General features: G+C 37.4%; 1 protein-coding gene and 1 long non-coding RNA gene across 10 annotated transcripts in view; one reads left to right on the top strand and one right to left on the bottom strand.

Moving 5' to 3' along the window:
- The window catches only part of LOC112142467 (roundabout homolog 1), a 132,398-nt gene that overhangs the window by 72,012 nt on the left and 42,922 nt on the right, over window positions 1–17,464 (top strand). The gene's annotated exons all lie outside the window — the stretch shown is intronic.
- The window catches only part of LOC112142469, a 101,119-nt gene that overhangs the window by 45,586 nt on the left and 38,069 nt on the right, over window positions 1–17,464 (bottom strand). Inside the window, exon 1 of one of the 4 annotated variants that reach the window (XR_004949000.1) lies at window positions 12,649–16,603. The exons of the other annotated variants lie outside the window; for them this stretch is intronic. This is a non-coding gene — a long non-coding RNA (uncharacterized LOC112142469). Of the gene's footprint in view, window positions 1–12,648; window positions 16,604–17,464 lie in introns of those variants that run through there. 4 annotated transcript variants of the gene reach the window in all.

Here is a 17,464-nt window from a genome sequence, read left to right as displayed (position 1 = left end):
GTTAGCAATTTAGAAAACAATGCAAGACATCGGAGCTTCGTATTAGTAGTGAAAGACGGTTTCAAAGAGAAGAATTAGCAGAATTAGAATTCCATACATGATCACTGTGCTTTTGTCATTATTGCTCAGCCAGCAGTTTTGTTCTGCTCCTGTTCTCCTTTCCCTTTTTTTCCTGCTTAGAAGACGGAGAGACAGTGAGGCAGAGACAGACATGAAGCCACAGTGCAGTTGTGTGGTTTACTCTGGTATTCTGCTGACATGGGATCCATTAAGAGGGGTTTGGGGGGTTGGTGGTTAGAGGTGGGGGTGGAGTATGTGCAGCAAGACTGGTGGAGAAAAAAAAAGAGACCCCCCCTCAAAAACTAAAAATCGCTGTTAAAAATCTTTTTTTTTTTAAATAAGAGATAGAAAATGTGAGGAGCAATGAACTTGAGATACTCTGAGGAAACAAAGGAGATGAAGTGTAGACTGACGTTAGAGGACACAGACAAGCTTAGAAATTAGCAAACTGTATTAGGATTAAAAGATACACTGTCAATGAACGATCTATTTCCAAACTTATGTCACATAAAAGGCAAAAGTATTCAGCCAAACAAAAGTCAGGGATAAGCCCATTAGTCAGTTCGACTTCATTGACTGGTTTCACAGTAACTCTAGGGCTATGTCCGAATTCCCACTGCTACTCACTATATAGTGTGTTCGCCATTTTGTACTGATGTCCAAATCTACAATTCCAAAATCGAGCAGTAGAAATTTCCCAGAAGTCTTTGTGAAAAACTAGCGTGCATCAATGCTGACTACATTAGCGAACATAGACCACAATGCACTGCAGTCGAACTATTTTTATGAAAAAAAAGTGTTTAAATGTAATTTTTTAATAAACCGTCCACATTTTCATCATCAGAATCCAATGGATTCATAAATAGGTGGTGAGAAATGTTTGTACTAATTCGATTTTCACTTTGTGAAATCTGTGATTTTATATCCGGTGTTTAGAAAAACAAAAGTAAAGTAGTGAGAATGGTGTCTGAATTGCTTATAAAATCCAGGGCAGTATATAGTCCTGCACTATATAGTGTTTAAGTAGTTAAGGATTAGGGGGCGATTTTGGACATACCCTAGATCTTGTTTCTACCCCACACTCACGTTAGCCTATTTATAATACCTGTTATTCCCAACCTCGTTTGCAACACAAAAAACCCTAATATTACTAAAACAATCATTACTTCTAAGTAACACATCAAAAACACTGTCTGATACTGCTACATGTTAGCTGTGTTAGCGTATTTATAATAATACCCAATCGCCTCTGTTTGCCCAAATTGGCTCAGTAGCCTGGACAGCGACCCTACCATCTCTGTCGGCCCCTGGACGGTGGCGCTCGCTGGCTCTGCCGGACCCTGGGCAGCAAAGCTTGCTCCGCTGTCCATTGGGCTACTGGCTAGCATAGCGAGCCTGTCTGCTGAGTACCCACTGAAGCCAATGTATGCAAACACAGGTCGGATCACTACAAAATCTGCAAACAAACCCAATTGGGGTCCACATTTTCTGCCCACTTCTAAACCATTTGGGCTCCACTTGGCCTTGTTAGCCACGTTAGCATATTTACAATAACTCCCAACCTTGTTGACTGCCACACATTAGCTGCTTCTGTATGAAACCCATTGGGGCAATTGTTTTTGTAATATTGGGCTATATAAATAAAATTGGATTGAGTTGAATTGAATTAAATTTTTACAATAACGACCAACCCTGTGTGCAACTCAGGAAAAAATTGCTTTACAGTTTGTGAGAGCGTCATGTAACTCTCAAAATCATTAAAAAAAAAACAGAATAAAATTTCTAAAAAAAATTAAAACCTTTGAAGTTTTCAGCATGTCATTACAAGTAGTGTTAATGCTTTAGGGACAGGACCGATGTGCACCGACATTATGACACACGTAAAAGGGCCTCTATAAAACCCCCATGAATAAAGCGAGTGATTAAATGTTAATGAGTACTGAGTCAGGACAGGTGAATGTAGTTTGCATTGATAAACCGGGGAGTCTACACTCGCTTTGGAAACGTCTTTGTGTAACCTGTCACCATCAGTTGAGTGTCACACTCATACAGACTGGAAACACCTGGAGGCTAGCCGCAGCCCAGGCGGTCGCATTCACGCTGAATCAAACACTGACAGATGAACGTTTGCAAAAAAGTGTTTGTGATTTGCATAAAAACACAAAAACGGGCGTGGAGAGGTAAGATGACATGCAGATGGATCTCTTCATGTAATTATAGACGCTTTTCTGGGATTTTCTCCTCTTCTTTGCAGACTTTTCCTCCACTTTTACCGCCTTTGAAAGGATGAGACAATATGAATGTCTTTGCATAGCACTTTAGTTCCTTTTTTTTTTTGCATATTATTTTCCAAATTCCCACCTCCCCCCACATATGGACTCTGATCGCCAGAAAGACAAATGACCTACCGGGCTGCTCTTTTAGCTGTGCTTTCACTGCAATAATCAATTTAAAGACGAGAGACAGAGGAAGGCTCGAAAAACGTGAAATTATTCATCGTGGTCTCCTCTCGCTGGTGGAGCCGCGGAGGTGTGGGGGATGGTGGAGGCTACCTCGCCCCTTCGTGAGAGATAATTAGGGGAGAAAACCAAAAATAAAGGGAGGACTGCAGGGCAGGAGAGGCATGGGGGGGATCAGGATGGAGGGGAGGTGAATCATAGCTACTTCGAGCGCAGTTGTTATGTTTGGAAATCACGAGATGGTGTTTAGTTTGTTGTCCCAGCAACAGACAGATACACAAAATGGGATGGAGGACAGACAGCTGGGGCTGGTGACAACTGAAGAGGAAGTGCAAAGAGGAGGAGGAGGAAGAGTTTTGAGAGGAGCGTGAGTTTGCTGCAGTTAAGCGACTCAGGGGGAAAATGTAAGCTTCATCGTGTGACAAGGTTTTATTCGGAGACCTCTTGTTTCCGACCAATTAAGGGGGCTGAAAGCTGCTTCACCCGAGTCGTATCCGCCTCTTTCCGTCTTGTATCTGTTTTCACTCTTCTTTGGCAGTCCTTGCAACACGTCATCTACAGTTTAAGAGCTTTGAAAAAAATTAAAAACATCTCACTCAGTTTTTTAAATGACACTTTAATGACTCATTCCTAATGTGTTAACATTTTGATAATTGTTCCTTCTAATATCTGTTTTTTATGTGTGCTTTTCTCTTTGCTGCTGCAGGCGTCCACTTTCCCTAGAGGGATCATTAAAGTTTCATCTTTCACCACTCATTCATTTTTTTTCCCCTTCCATTCATTCCCCTTGGTCCAAACCCAATGGTTACACCATTTTTCTGTTTCACCTCCTTCTTTAAACCTCTCGTTTTGAGCTTCTTAATGACTCAAAGATGTAGAAGACTGCAAGGTTTCTTAAGGCGAGTTTTATTGTGCGGTACAGATGTTATTTAACTTTGATCATCTTTTGATCTATTTTCAAAGCGTTCGCAATGGTCTTTTGATTATGATTTTGCAGTTTTTAGCCAATAATTTTTTATGCCATTTTTTAGGACATAGTTTCTGCAGAGAGGTAGTAGTTCATAAGAAATTTGCCTAAGAGTTGTGGGCGGGACTGTTGGCGAGGAGTAAGCCCGCCTCCACTTCCCGTCATCCTTTCTTATCCAGCTCAAGCAGGAGTGCGAAGATGGATTTAGTTGTCTACAAGTCTATGCATTAGAATGGGGCGGAGCAGGGGGCGTGTCCATAGAAGCTTACATACATCACAGCTACAAGGTTTTGTCCGACTCCTTTTTTTTTTCTGCTCTTGATTAACAGTGATTAGTACGACAAAGTATTAGGCCCACCTAAAAAAACATTCATAATACTAGTTTAAATCTTGTAAATGTATGATTTTTTTCATGCAATTTTAAGACTTTACATCTCATAAATTTGCAAGTTTTTTTTTCTTGTAAATTTATTAAATTAAAAGTATTACATTTGCGAGAAGAAAGCCATAAATGTATCCAATGACTTTTAAAGTAATAAATATAGAACTTTATTTTTGCACTTTATCAGTCATTTCTTTTTTTCTCATAAATTTACAAGATCTAAAGACGTAATAATTTTTTTTTTTTTTTTGGTAAAAGAAAAAAAAATATACTGAGCAGTAGGCGGGACCGTTGGCATGAAGAAACCCCGCCCCTCCTCGTTTCTGAGAGCTTTCTGTTTCCATTTTTTCTGTCTGATCCTGATTCACAACAATTTAAGTTAAGAAATCCAAAAAAATCCAAAAATAGAAAATATTTTTGGACATTTATTTGTATTTTGCACGCTCAAATGACATTGTGAAATGCGTTGTTATGCAGGATTTGGATCCTGAGATTGACGGCCAAACCATGTCTAGTCCCAAATGTTCACAAATGTTTGCCAAGTTTAATGTAGTTCAATGTTTCACTGATTTGCACATTTATGTTTTAGACTGGGTCTTGAGTTTAGCTCAGTGTCAGATGTAAAATTGAATAAACCACTTTTTAAAAAGTGAAATCCATTGGCCTCTGAATGAATGTGTAATAATAAGTGATTAAGCTACTAGGTTGTTTGAGGCATTTTTTCCAACTGAGAATAAAACAAAGCTATAGATAAGTTGACCAAAGGTTATTTTGAAATTATGTTTCTGGTCTGGACCACTTGAAATCAGACGGATTGAACCAAAATAAGTTTGACTGGGCTAGAATCTACTGTGCAGCACACCTTATCACCCGATTTAATGCACCACAAAAGCTCCAAAACTGCAAAATCCCTCTTTTTTTTCCGCCCCATGCGTCGTATTTCTTGACATGTCCAGCAGCTCGGTGTTGAACCGCCTTGAAGCCACGTGATTTTTCCATCCCTCCCCCCACACTCACACACAGCACCTTTCACAATCACAAAAAATTTTAATTTCCTCTGTCTAATTGAAGGCATTGTTGTGCGGTGAATCTCACCTCAGTGTATCTGCACATCAGCGTGGTATGTATGCGCCGCAGCATAATGCCCCGCTCCTCAAATATTTGCTGGAAACAGACAATGATTCTGTTTGGTATTTTCGCCTTATTAATCTTCTGCTCCGTTTGGGAGCGCTACACGTTTGCCCACAGCCTCCTTCTCTCCTGGGCCTTGAGTTGTCTCTCAGATTGATGAATAGGGAAAGACTGGAGCAGCTGAGGATGCCTCGGGTGCATTAAGATGCAGAACTCCGCTGTATCTCGGAGTGTGTGTGTGTCTTTTGGCATCTCCCTGTCTTCCAGGCAAACTGTGACTGTTTTGCTTGTCGAATTCGGTGCTGCTGCCGGTGTAGTTCTTTGTTTCTTTGTGTCTCACTTTTCTCTTTGTTACAGTACTGCACTCCCCATCACCAATTCTTCCTGATCCTCCTCCTCCTCTTTTTTTGACCTGCTTGCACTCCTCTCCAGGAGCATCTCTCTTGGGTTTTTCTTCCCCTACTTTATTATTTCTCTATTTGTTTTCTTTTACAAGGTAAAAACGACTACTTTACTTTTTTTTTCGCCAGTTTGCATTGAATAATTACACATAATCCAAAGCTGAAACAATGAAAGGACGGTTATTTGTAAGTCAAACTTGCCCAAGGAGATTTTCCAAACACCACAGAGGTCATCCGTTCAAAGAAAGGCTTCGCTCGGCCAATACTGGAATACATTTGTCTGAAGCTCTGACTCCTGTCTGCTCACCAATTCCTTTGTTTTGTCAGACAAAGCCAGAAAAGTCTCCTTCAGAGGAGGGGATTCATTAGCTCTTTTAATAAAAAAAAGAATCTACAAATGTGTGTTTTTCCATAAAATGAGTTGCTTCCATACACCTCTCTGCCAACAATGTTTTATCTACTCATTAATGGCCCCAATTACTCTGTCAAACACAAGGAACGTTTTGGCACGCTTATTGAAATGGTAATAGGAGTATCTCAAAGTGAAAGTCTTTCATTCACCGGCTTCTAAATGGATTTATTCATGACGATTTACTCTTCTCATGCAGGATTACACTAATGAGAGGGTTAAAGGGTGGTGGTGTGTGTGGTTTCTGCTTTCATGTTCAGGACTCCTGCCCTGGAGTGTAAAGGCTACTTTCTACTATACGTCCAGTTCTCTTCATTATTTAGAGGAGAATCTGATTTAGTCCTTCTACCTTCAAATTCACTCCCTGTTATCTGAAAATGTAGGCAACAAGAGACTATTTACAAGAAAGAAGAGAGAGAGAGAGAGGAATGGATGGATGGTAAGATGGATAGAGAGAGAGAGATAGAGAGGGAGGGAGGGAGTGATGGACTGACGGATGGATGTTTGAGCGGACGGACGGATTTTTGGATGGATGGATGGGTGGACAGATGGACAAACGGACGAATGGACCAAAGGATGGTTGGATGAGCGGACAGACAGATTTATGGATAGATGGATGGATGGATGGGTGAATGGATGGACGAACGGACGAATGGACTGGAGGATGGATGGATGGATGGATATATGGATGAATTGGCAGACAGGGGGTGGATGGATGGATGGATGGATGGATGGATGGATGGATGGATGAGCGGACAGGCGGAATTATGGATGGATGGATGGATGGATGGATGGATGGATAGATGGATGAGCGGACGGACGGAATTATGGATGGATGGATAGATGGACAGATGGATGAACGGACAAATGGACCGGAGGATGGATGGATGGGCGGATGGATGGACAGATGAATTCATGGATAGATGGATATATGGATGGATGGGTGAATGGATGGATGAACAGATGAATGGACTGGAGGATGGATGGATGGATGGATGGATGGATGGATGGATGGATGGATGGATGGATGGATGGACAGATGGATGAACGGACGAATGGACCGGAGCATGGATGGATGAGCCTAAATCCGGATTTGTAGAATAGGAGCACAATCATTAACCAGTACACATACAGTGCACAAGATAACTAAAAATATAAATAAACAAAAATACAATAGTAGAAATCTACAGAAAACATTTTAAAAAATAGTTGAAAATACATTACTTAAAAGCCCAGTTGTTTAAAGGCACAATATAAATGAATTAAAACAGGAGGGTAAGACAGCAGCTTCTCCTGTGTTTCCAGGTACTAGATCTAAAACGGACATCACTAAACTTATTTTAATTCAGAAGTAATGAGATTGAAATGCCAAAACAGCTCTAATACTTTTTATTTCGTCACCCAAGATGTCCGTTGGAAATAACGGTTTCTTCACTGGAAAAGGTTATACAATAATAAAGAAGTGCTTGTGCGTCCTGAGACCAGATTGTAAGCAATCTCCTGGCAGAAGGTCAGGTCCCAGAGGGGAGGGGTTGTTAGTATAGATCTCAGAGTATAGGTCATTTTACTTGAAGCTTAACACCGGCATGTGGCTTGCCTGAATGGCTATAACCTCCTCTGTTTAACCCCCACTTTTTTGTTTTTATCAGTAAATTCTAATTATTTCTTCTTCTGCGGTTCTGAGTTCCATCAGACTCAGCAAAAAGGGACCTTTCAAAGTACCGTCCAAACATAATGAGCAAAGTGGGTGGATGGATTTACGGCGCGGGATTCAAATGAAAGCTCACAATCTACAAAGTGAAGGTCGTTTAGAAAATAACAGGTGCAGAGAGCCGCCACAACCCAAACACATCAATTCTTCATTGAGATCAAACAAGACTTGCATCATCAAAAGCCTAATAATAAGTACTCTATCCTATATACCACAGAAAATACAATATTTTTCTACTTTTTTTTAGTCTTTGGTGGTTTTTTTTTGCCTCTTTAAGTGAATGCCGCCTTGTTGCAATTATTGTCTTCCCCGAGGGAGGAAATACTTCCCTTAATGGATTTATACTTATTAAATGCACCAAGCTGCCATTTAAGTGTGATTAACTCTCTGTTTACTTGTGCCACACAGAATGTTGGCTTAATTGAAAAGAAAGTAGAAGTTAATCATTCACAATTTAATTAAAAAGGTAACCACATTTTGTGTCATTCATTCAAATAAATGTTTTTATTTTGTAATAAATCTAACATCTGATTCTAATGTCAACAATTTGGTTCTTGGTATTCATGATCCCATCAGTAACTGTGTTTAATAAATGGAAACACGACAATTTCGAAAAAAAACTCACATTTATTGAAAAACCCTTTTTGCACAAGGATGAGGTGGGTTTTGATACGTATCAAAATGGACATTTTTCACAAAACTGCTATGGATTTTTTTTATTATTAAATGAGTGACCAACAACCAGATACCACGATCACCGGACACCACAAAAGGTCCCACAGCATCACTCATCAAAAGTTGAGCATGTCATGCAAAATTGTTGGATCCACAGCTCCTCTGTAAAATCACCAACAAAAATTTCCCAAAAATTGCTTCATCCAAGTAGCTTGGCGCTCATGGCCTGAATAAGATGCCAGCGTCTCCTTTGATAGATGATGATGAGCGCTAGTACTATGGCAGAAATTTGAATCAGAATCAGCTGATTCACATCAAACAGCCTAAGATTTGCTAAAAGAGTATTATTTTGGTGTCGCCTGTTAAAGGGTTAATTAGGAGGTTATATCTGTCGACAACAATAAGCTGTACATGGGGAATATACCTTTTAATTTTTCCTTCAAATTCTAAAAAAACTATACTTTTTGAGGTATACTAGCTTGTCATAATTTAAAAAAGATGAAACGAGGATTTTGGGTGGTAAGCCATCAAGGCACACTATGATCTGACCTCAACCTCCGTTCATTATCCGCGACTTGAGAGTTTCTTAGGAATCCAGGCATGTGACCTTTACTTGCCTGAAAAGAGCTCAGAGTGTCTGTTTGGTATAGCCGTGGTATTTTGCTGAAATGACAGCCAACAATACTGGATATTCTTGATAATGGTTGTTATCCTTATGTGTGCAAATAAAAACCCCTAAAAGCTCATAAGATGTACATAATGACAGTATTTCCTAGCACCTGTGTTTTATTTTAAAGATCCACTCTGATTAAAAAAAAATGTGTTTTGGGTGTTTTTAACATGTTCTAATAGCATTTTTCTGATTAAGTATGAAGAAAATTAAGCTTAAAACGGCATTTCTGTGTATCTCGCAACTCAAATCGTGAGTCAGAATCAGACAAAAAAATGTAAACAGAGAGCTTTCAGCAAGTACGAGGTGAAAGAAGGGTGGAGTTTCTCTATGCCAACAGTCCCGCCCACTACTCAGAAGCAAATTTCTATTAAAGTACTGCTGCTGTGCTGAAACTATATCTTAGAAAGCAACACAGGTTTTTACATTTTGGTGTAAAGCATCATAATCCTAATTAAAAGACCACTGGGAACGCTTTTACAATAGATGAAAACATGATCAAAATGGGACTACAACTATTCGAAACATCTTTTAATTAAAAAAATGCGTAAATCATATAAAATCAATGCTAAAAGAAAAGTAAACTCCACTTTTGTGGTTAAAAAAGGATCAAAGAACAAGTGGTTTGTAGTAGCCCACCACTTTCTTCAGCAGAGCAGTTTAGCCTCTGTTTCACCCGGCTCCTCTGCCACCACATTAATTCCTTTAATCTGCTTCATGGCCGTCAGTCTTTTCATATCTATGCTCTGCTTATTCCCAGCATTACTCTGGCTCTCACAGAAGGATAGGATGAGAAGGGGGAGATTAAACCTGAGGTTACACAATCCCTTCAGGTGGTTTTAGTGTTTGTATCTGATGAGTCATAGATACTAAACGTACATCAACAGGATTAGAGCATCAGAACTAAAAAAAAAAAAACAGTTAAACCAGTTCATCCATGCTGACAATCCCCCTCGTAGTGTCCATAAACTCAGGTCAATAAACATTTGTTAAGAAAAAAAGAAAAATAAGGAGAAGCCCCTCCCTGCTTGTCCAATGTGAACGCTATTCACTGAAAGCATGTTCAACATTAAGTGTTCGGCATGTTCTTGACATCTAATATCAGTCTATCTGAGGTATATTTGATGCTCTTCTGTAAACGTCTTTTCCCTTAACATGAAAAGAAGCTAAAACGCTCAATAAATATCACAACTGGGAGGTTTATTCTTCCGAGTGAGCTGCTGTGTTGCGTTAATTGGCTCGCCCAAACATAAGAGAGATTTATGGCTCTGAATGCAGAAAAGTCTGTTTGCCCTGGGACTTCTTTGACTAATGATTTATTTGAGGAAAATGAATTTAAATAGGGGAGCTTAGGGAAGACAGGGAAAGAGTTTTTTGCCTCTTTTTACAACTAGAGTGCATCATCTTCTGAGTTCTGTGTATTTAACAGCTCTCATGTGGCATAGTTATAAATCTAAGAGTATGTGTGTATCGTAAATTGTACATGCACTAGATGTTGTGGTTGAGGTTCAGATCTTGTTGGTTTTGGTATGTTCTTGTAATGGACTGTAAGGTTATTCTTGCTTGAGCCGTTTTAAGTTTTTTTTAATGTCCTTTTATACTTTCCCAAGTACTTTCTATGAGCAGCATGCTGTGGTTGTTTTGCAGAGCGGCTGTTTGCTCTGCAGCCTTCTTGCGGTACCAAACTGCTGCTCTGTTTGAGGAGGAGCGGGAGGATTTGATGGAGGAGGAGGTGCATGGTGGGTAGATACAGAAGGAGGGGGACAAGGAGAGGTCAAAGAGAAAAGTCAAATGTTTCACATCTACTCAGTTAGATAAGGTGTTTTTCAAAGGTTATATTTGGTACTTTTTCAAGTTCTTATAGAAATATTTTACTTAAAATCTGTGTACTGTATTTTCAACACAATAAGGTGTACCGTCAATATATAAAGAGAGACGTCACTTTAAGGGCATTAAGTAAGAAAAGAAAGTCAGAGATAGTCTGTTAGACAAACTTTAACTGCATTTACAGTAATTCTAAAATTTGTTTGTAGCATGCTACATGTTAGCCACATTTAAAACGTTAGCCATGTTAGCATACTCACAATACCTTTAACTCCCATCCTTGTTTGTAACACATACAAAGAAAGAATTATACCACTAAAACAAACATTAATGTGACTTTACTAACTCCTAACCTTCTTAGTAACATGTAATAAAAAGACGACAAAAGAAAAAAACATTTCTTCACATCTACATGTTAGCATATCTACAAAAAACACCCACATGCTACAATAATATAACTACAGTTTTGTAGTTTTGCTTTGTAAAATAATGTGTTGCTAAAGAAAACTAAACAAGACAGTTAAAGACATTTTCTTTGGTAAATAATACATTTTTCAAACTTTTACTACAGATTCCTTAAACATTTGATTGTTTAATATTTTATCTTAAAAAAATGTGCCGTCTAACTGCTTTGTGGAAACGAATACTTATTGTAAGAAGTATTTTATGTAGTGTATTCATTTATCTTAACATTTATTCAAGTTTATTGATCATGACCTTTTCTATCATGACAATTATGGTAGATATTACATGTATTGTAGTAAACATTAAAGCAAAGAAAAAAAAACAAACAGGATATATCAGATTAATCTAGATTCATTCTAGATTCTGGATTCATGTAAAGTTACTTGTCTGTTTATGATTCAGTTTTTATGAACTTTTTATGATATTTCAGTTCTGGAAGAGTCTTTAAATAAAACATATTTAGTCTTCTGCTGTACATTGTGCTGGTGAAACTTAATGCAAATGAGCAGGCTTGCAGTACAAATGCATGAATGTTAAAAAAAAAAAAAATGAAATAACTACGTAAACTCAAATATGTCGAACTTTTGAAAAAAGAAATAACCAAAACAAGAAGGAAACTTGTTTTGGTTAAGTGGCAAACTGTCAACCATGAACCTAAACAAGCTTAAGGATAATCAGCTCAAATAGAAACAGCGGAGTAAACTTCAATCAGGTTTGAAGGAGAAACAGAGCATGACTGAAACACAAATCGTGATTAATGGACACTCAACCCAAAAGGTGCAGATCCTCACGAAAGGATGTCCGTGGACACGATCTATGATCCCTATGTGCTTGGTAACTTTGATATAAAATGACAACTTTTATAAAAATAGCTTTTTGCACAGCTCATGAGATCTTCTAAGGCATGTCCAAAGTCTGGGTCTGGTCCAAATTTCTACCAGCCTGCAGCTTCTTGTCATAAAATCAATAATATGCAGCAGTTTTTAAGAACTGTGTGTACAATTTCTTGATTGTGATTGACTGAATTACACTGTAGCCAACTGTAAACCTTTGACAACAACCATTTTTTAAGACATTCTACAGGCATGGAAAGAATGTGACGTAATTTATGCAGAAACTCTAAATAGTTTTTGATTTATTTATTTTTGGGTTTTTTTCTACATAAAACAATGAGATCTGAAATGAATAATTTTAACTTTTTTTTACTATATTTAAATGGAATTTATCACTTTAGGGGGTATAGTTTATGAGTTTCCTTCTTGTCTAAAATGTTTAGAAGAGTTTAGAGAAGTCTTTTAGGTATTATTGATTAATGATACACTTAGAATTTTGTAAATGCAAATATCTGGTTTGCTCAGATAACTCAGCACTCCTATTGTTTTAGAGTTAAACCATCCTGCTGCTGGTTAGAAATCTCCAGACAAACCAAACTTGGAGCTAGCAAGATGTTGCAGGCTTGACGATAAAACAAGAGAGTCCATCATTTGTCCGTACCTCCATCCTTTCCCTTACTATTATTGCTCTTTGGTGTTCGGGGTCATGGGGGCACGGCGATGGATCCCAGCTGTCATCGAATGACATGTAGGGTAAAGGTCAGTAGTTGATCATGGGGCCACGAGGAGACAAACTGACATTTTTTTTTATGTTTTTATTCAGGAAAGTATTGTTTCCCTAAAATAATCCCATCTGTATTGTATAAAACTAGAAAACATACAGGAATAAACAATTAAAATGTGTATTCTGGGGCCAGCAAGTGCTCTGTAAAATATGATTTCTGCTGGAGATTCGTCATCGCAAAATTCCTACACAGGCTAATGGAGAACAGTTGAGGAACAGCAAAGTAAATGCTTATTTCACCTCTACATATCTTCATTTTTTAAATGTGTTCTCTAAGTTATCACTTGTTTCTAGAGAGTTTTTACTCTTAATTTATCCCCACAGTCTGCTAAGGTTCATTTAACACTGAACTCCAAAAGACAAATACAGTTAAAGAGGATGGAAAGGCAGAGGGAGCATTTTGAAAGTTTTAGCGTTGAGGACTTTAAAACCCTCCACTTCTTCACATTTAGTTGTCCTCTCTGCATTATCAGATGATTTTTGTTGGAGTCAAACATTTTCCAATTCTACTATTCCAAACACTGAAAGCAGCATAGCAGGATCAAATGTTTTTATGTTGCATATTTTGTCCTTTACTTGTATTTCATGGTTGAGCTTTTTGTAGATTGTTATTAAAGCACTTAAACTTACTAAATGAATCTCACTTAAAATATCAGCCTTTCTCACTGTTAATATTTTATGCTGCCCACCATTTCGTGCACGTATGTAGTCAATCTTCATAGTTGAAATTGTAATAATGTATATATATACTTTATGTTACAAAGCCCCTGACAGAAAATAAGTAATTGTTCTCTCAAATTGATGTTTTGTTGCCACAAATTAGCATTTTGTGGCCAAAAATGTGCATTTATAAGCATTTTGTGCACACAAATTAGCATTTTGTTGCAGAAAGATTAGCATTTTGTGCACATGAATTAGTAGTGCTTTGTGTTTCACGCGAACAAAAGACCCTTTACAAATAAATAGTTTGAAGTTTAAAGTCTTTGTGCACACTAATTACTGTTTTTATAATAATTAATTCCTACTGCTAATTTGTGGCCATGAGATACTTGTGTGGACAAAGTGCTAATTTATGTGCCAAAAATACTAAATTTTGGTATCAAAATGCTTATGTTGGGTAAAAAATACTAAATTGAGCCCACTAATTGATAAGTCAAGCTCTCAAAATATTACATTTTGCCTAAAATACGTTAAAGTGCTATATTGTGTACACTACACATTATACTAAATTTTACCCAAATGCTAATTTGTGTGCACAAAATAGAAAATTCTGCTACAAAATGTTATATTGAAGCCTAAAAATATTAAATTGTGGCTACATAATATTAATTTGAGGCCTACAAAATATTAAATTGTGCCAACTAAATGCTAAATTGTGGCTACCAGGTGCTAATCTGTGCGCACAAATACAACATTTTGGTCCAAAAATACAAATTTGTTTGCACAAAATGCTAATTTGTTCCTAAAAAATTGTAAATTGTGGCCACAAAATGCTAATTTGTTTGCACAAAATATTCAGTTGTCTCCATAAAATATTAAGTGTCGCCTACAACATTCTAAACTGTTGCCTCTAAATGCTAATCTGTGTGCCCAAAATACTAAGTTATGGTCTAAAAATGCGAATTTGTGTGCACAACATGCTGATTTGCTCCTAAAAAATAGTAAATTGTGGCCAAAAAATGCTATATTGCGCACGCAAAAAAATGCTAATTTATGAACAATTTATTTTATTTTTTTCTGAATGTCTGTAGTATACGGCTATGGGATGGAGCCAAATTCTGCAAATTTACTGATCTTTTTTCTGTTTCCTCTCCGTCTCCACTCCTTTGACCCATGCCATTTGTCATTGGGGTCGAGGAAAGGAGCTGAAGAAAGAGAGATAAAAGGGATCTCTTTGACAATTCTCATCAACCACCTCCTGTTTGCGTCTGTAATATTTTTCTTTTCTTTTTTCTTTGTCAGTCCGTTTACTTTAAGTACCTCTGAAGTTTCCATCATTCATTTTCTTTGCACCGTCTTGATTGCCCTACATGTTTATTTCCTTTTATAATCTCTTTATGGATGTTTGGAGTCTTCAGTTTTATTTTGTTTTGGCAAGTTTCTGTAAAGTCTTGTTGACTTTAACTTTCTGCCTTTATTTTTTTAACCAGTCACACATTCTTTTATCCGCTTTTGAGTGACTTGACAGGATAGGGTTTCCTGTTCTTTTAATGAAAAAAAGCATCACAAGATGATAAAAAGTACTTGCAAAAAATTTGCAGAAATGGGAAAAAGTTGTCACAATATTAGTAGATAAACAGATTCACCAACATTTATTTGTTTATTTGCCTATTTGTTTATTTTATTCATTTATTTATTTTCATTCAACAAAACCAGACAAAAATATTTGCACAGTGCATAAACTAAAAAAAGTCGTTTCACAACAGAATAAATGTATACAATTATGTTAAACAAAGAAAGAGAATTATATATATATTATTTTCAGAGAGTCTAGTTTTCATTCAGTAAAGTGTGAAAGGTTTGTTATCAGTGCTAGATCTGGATTTCAGCGGTTGGAAAGGTGCATAAAAGTTTAAAATATGTTTACTTTTGTTTTTTATATATATATGAGTACTAATAAGCTGTAAATTGTTAAAAATTCTTACTTAGTTTAGAAGACTGGGTCTTTACAAAAGATGTTTCTGGCAGTAATTTAAACAATAATGTAGCATCATAACAAAGCTCATTTTCCAACTATCTGTAGATTAGAAGGGTTGTTTTTTTTTTTTGTGTGTGCTTTGGCTCATTTAGAATATGCAAAAGGGATTATTGGAGATTGGCTACAGAGGGTCTTTCAAGCTGTGGCTCAAGCTCCAGAGAACCAATAACTCATCAGATGCTGTCAGATCCAGACCATTGAAGCCAAGCTTCAAAGCTTTGAAGTGGCTGTAAGATTCCTATTTGGAAGAGGAAAAAAGAAAGAGGTGCTAAGCTCCAGGTAAACAGGGAACCTGGGCTGACTTAAGAACCTGCAAAGGCAGCTTTGACTGAACAAAGAGCCCAGGCTGTAAACGGCTTAAAAAAAAGAGGTTCACCTGTGTACACATGGTGAAAAAAACAATGACGTGACAGGAGTGATGATGTGTAAAGCCTTCAAATGCAGATGAGATGCACAAAGAAACTCAATTAATGCGTTTTTGTTTTTTACGATGAACATAATTCCCTTTTTTATCAAACATTTTGACAGAAAATAATCTTTTTACTGAAAATATCAATTTGGGTGCACAGTTTGAAAATTGATAAAAAACAAAAAATGATTTGATTTGACATCAAGGCAACAGATTCTGTTCATGAAAATCTTTTTCCCTGTATTGATGATGTCAATCATAAACTTGTGTAAATAGATTCCCAAATTCAAAAAGTAGAAGACTTTAATTCTATTTTATCAATTATACTTTATCAAATATGCTATACACTATGTACAGTAAGTATAGACCAGGGCCCCAAGGACCACACAAGGTGCCCGCAGGACTCTTCCAAAAATAGCACAACTCACTTGTGCCTATTCTTTGTTATTCACACCTGCAGTGACGTTTTTTCACTGTGTATTCAAAAATGGCAAAACCAGCAAAAATAGTTGATACTGCCACCAACAGTATGAGATGTGAAAACGGTCTAGTTTTTCAGAACAATGTGAGCACAGGCCAGCAGGGGTCTAGAATTGTGTTCTTGCATGGTTTGAGTCACTGTTTAGGCTAATCGAGACCTTAAATGTTGTAAATGCATTTAAGCTTCTTAACAAAAATTGGTAAGCTAGGCTCACACCAACCTTGGCAAGGCGTTTTCAGCCACTGAAAGCATTTAAAGCTTGTAACAGTGTGTGTTTTGGGCTTCTGTGTTCAATACTTGTGTTCATGCAAGTTTTTACGACTTTTTTGGGCTATATGTACATTGAAAGCTAAACTAGGTAGAGCTTTGACTAATCAGAGACTCGGAGTTGGTAATGATGTATGGATGGGGTCCTTTTTAATTCATAGAAATTGATCATGGAGGAAAAATGAGTAACCACCGTTTGCTAGAATTACATGACACCAAGTCTTTCATATTTCGAAACAGAGCTATGAAAGAAAAAACCTGAAGGAAGACTCGAGAAATTTGCACGGTTTCAATATTTTGCACCCAATCTCCTCCAACTGTAGGTGTTAGTTGTCCATCTTTCCACTCTTACCGTCATGAATCTCGACACCAAATCAGCTTTCACTGATTCGCACAGGTAGTTTGGCGAAGTTTTCACGTCTGATGCCCTTCCTCACAAAACCTTATATTTAATCTGGGCTTGGGACCGGCACAGGGAGCCCAACAAATGGCTACAAACTCTTTTATAGCTTTACATTTTTTTCTTCCAAAGTATTCATTAAAACAAAACTTTATCTCAAGTATATTTTTAAAAAATGTAATAAATGCTTTTAAAAGGAAACATTTGGACCCGCCATGCTAGGAAAAGCAGATGTTTAATCTGTCTGCCTTTGGAATTATTAGATTGTATCAGTCAATCAATCAATGCTCTGCATACATGCACTGCATACAGAACTGCGATGGTCTCAATTTCTTCCTGTGTAGGTTGAACCTCAGCCATGTTTTGTGTCCCACGAGGAAAAACCTTTATCATGTGACACGGCTTTGTTGGCAGCCCAGTGGAGGGGGGTGGGGGGGG

The sequence above is a fragment of the Oryzias melastigma genome, linkage group LG14 (genome assembly GCF_002922805.2).
Source record: "Oryzias melastigma strain HK-1 linkage group LG14, ASM292280v2, whole genome shotgun sequence".
NCBI lineage: Eukaryota > Metazoa > Chordata > Actinopteri > Beloniformes > Adrianichthyidae > Oryzias > Oryzias melastigma.
The sequence above is the reverse complement of the archived record's forward strand: the minus strand, read 5'-3'. Positions and strand labels throughout refer to the sequence as shown.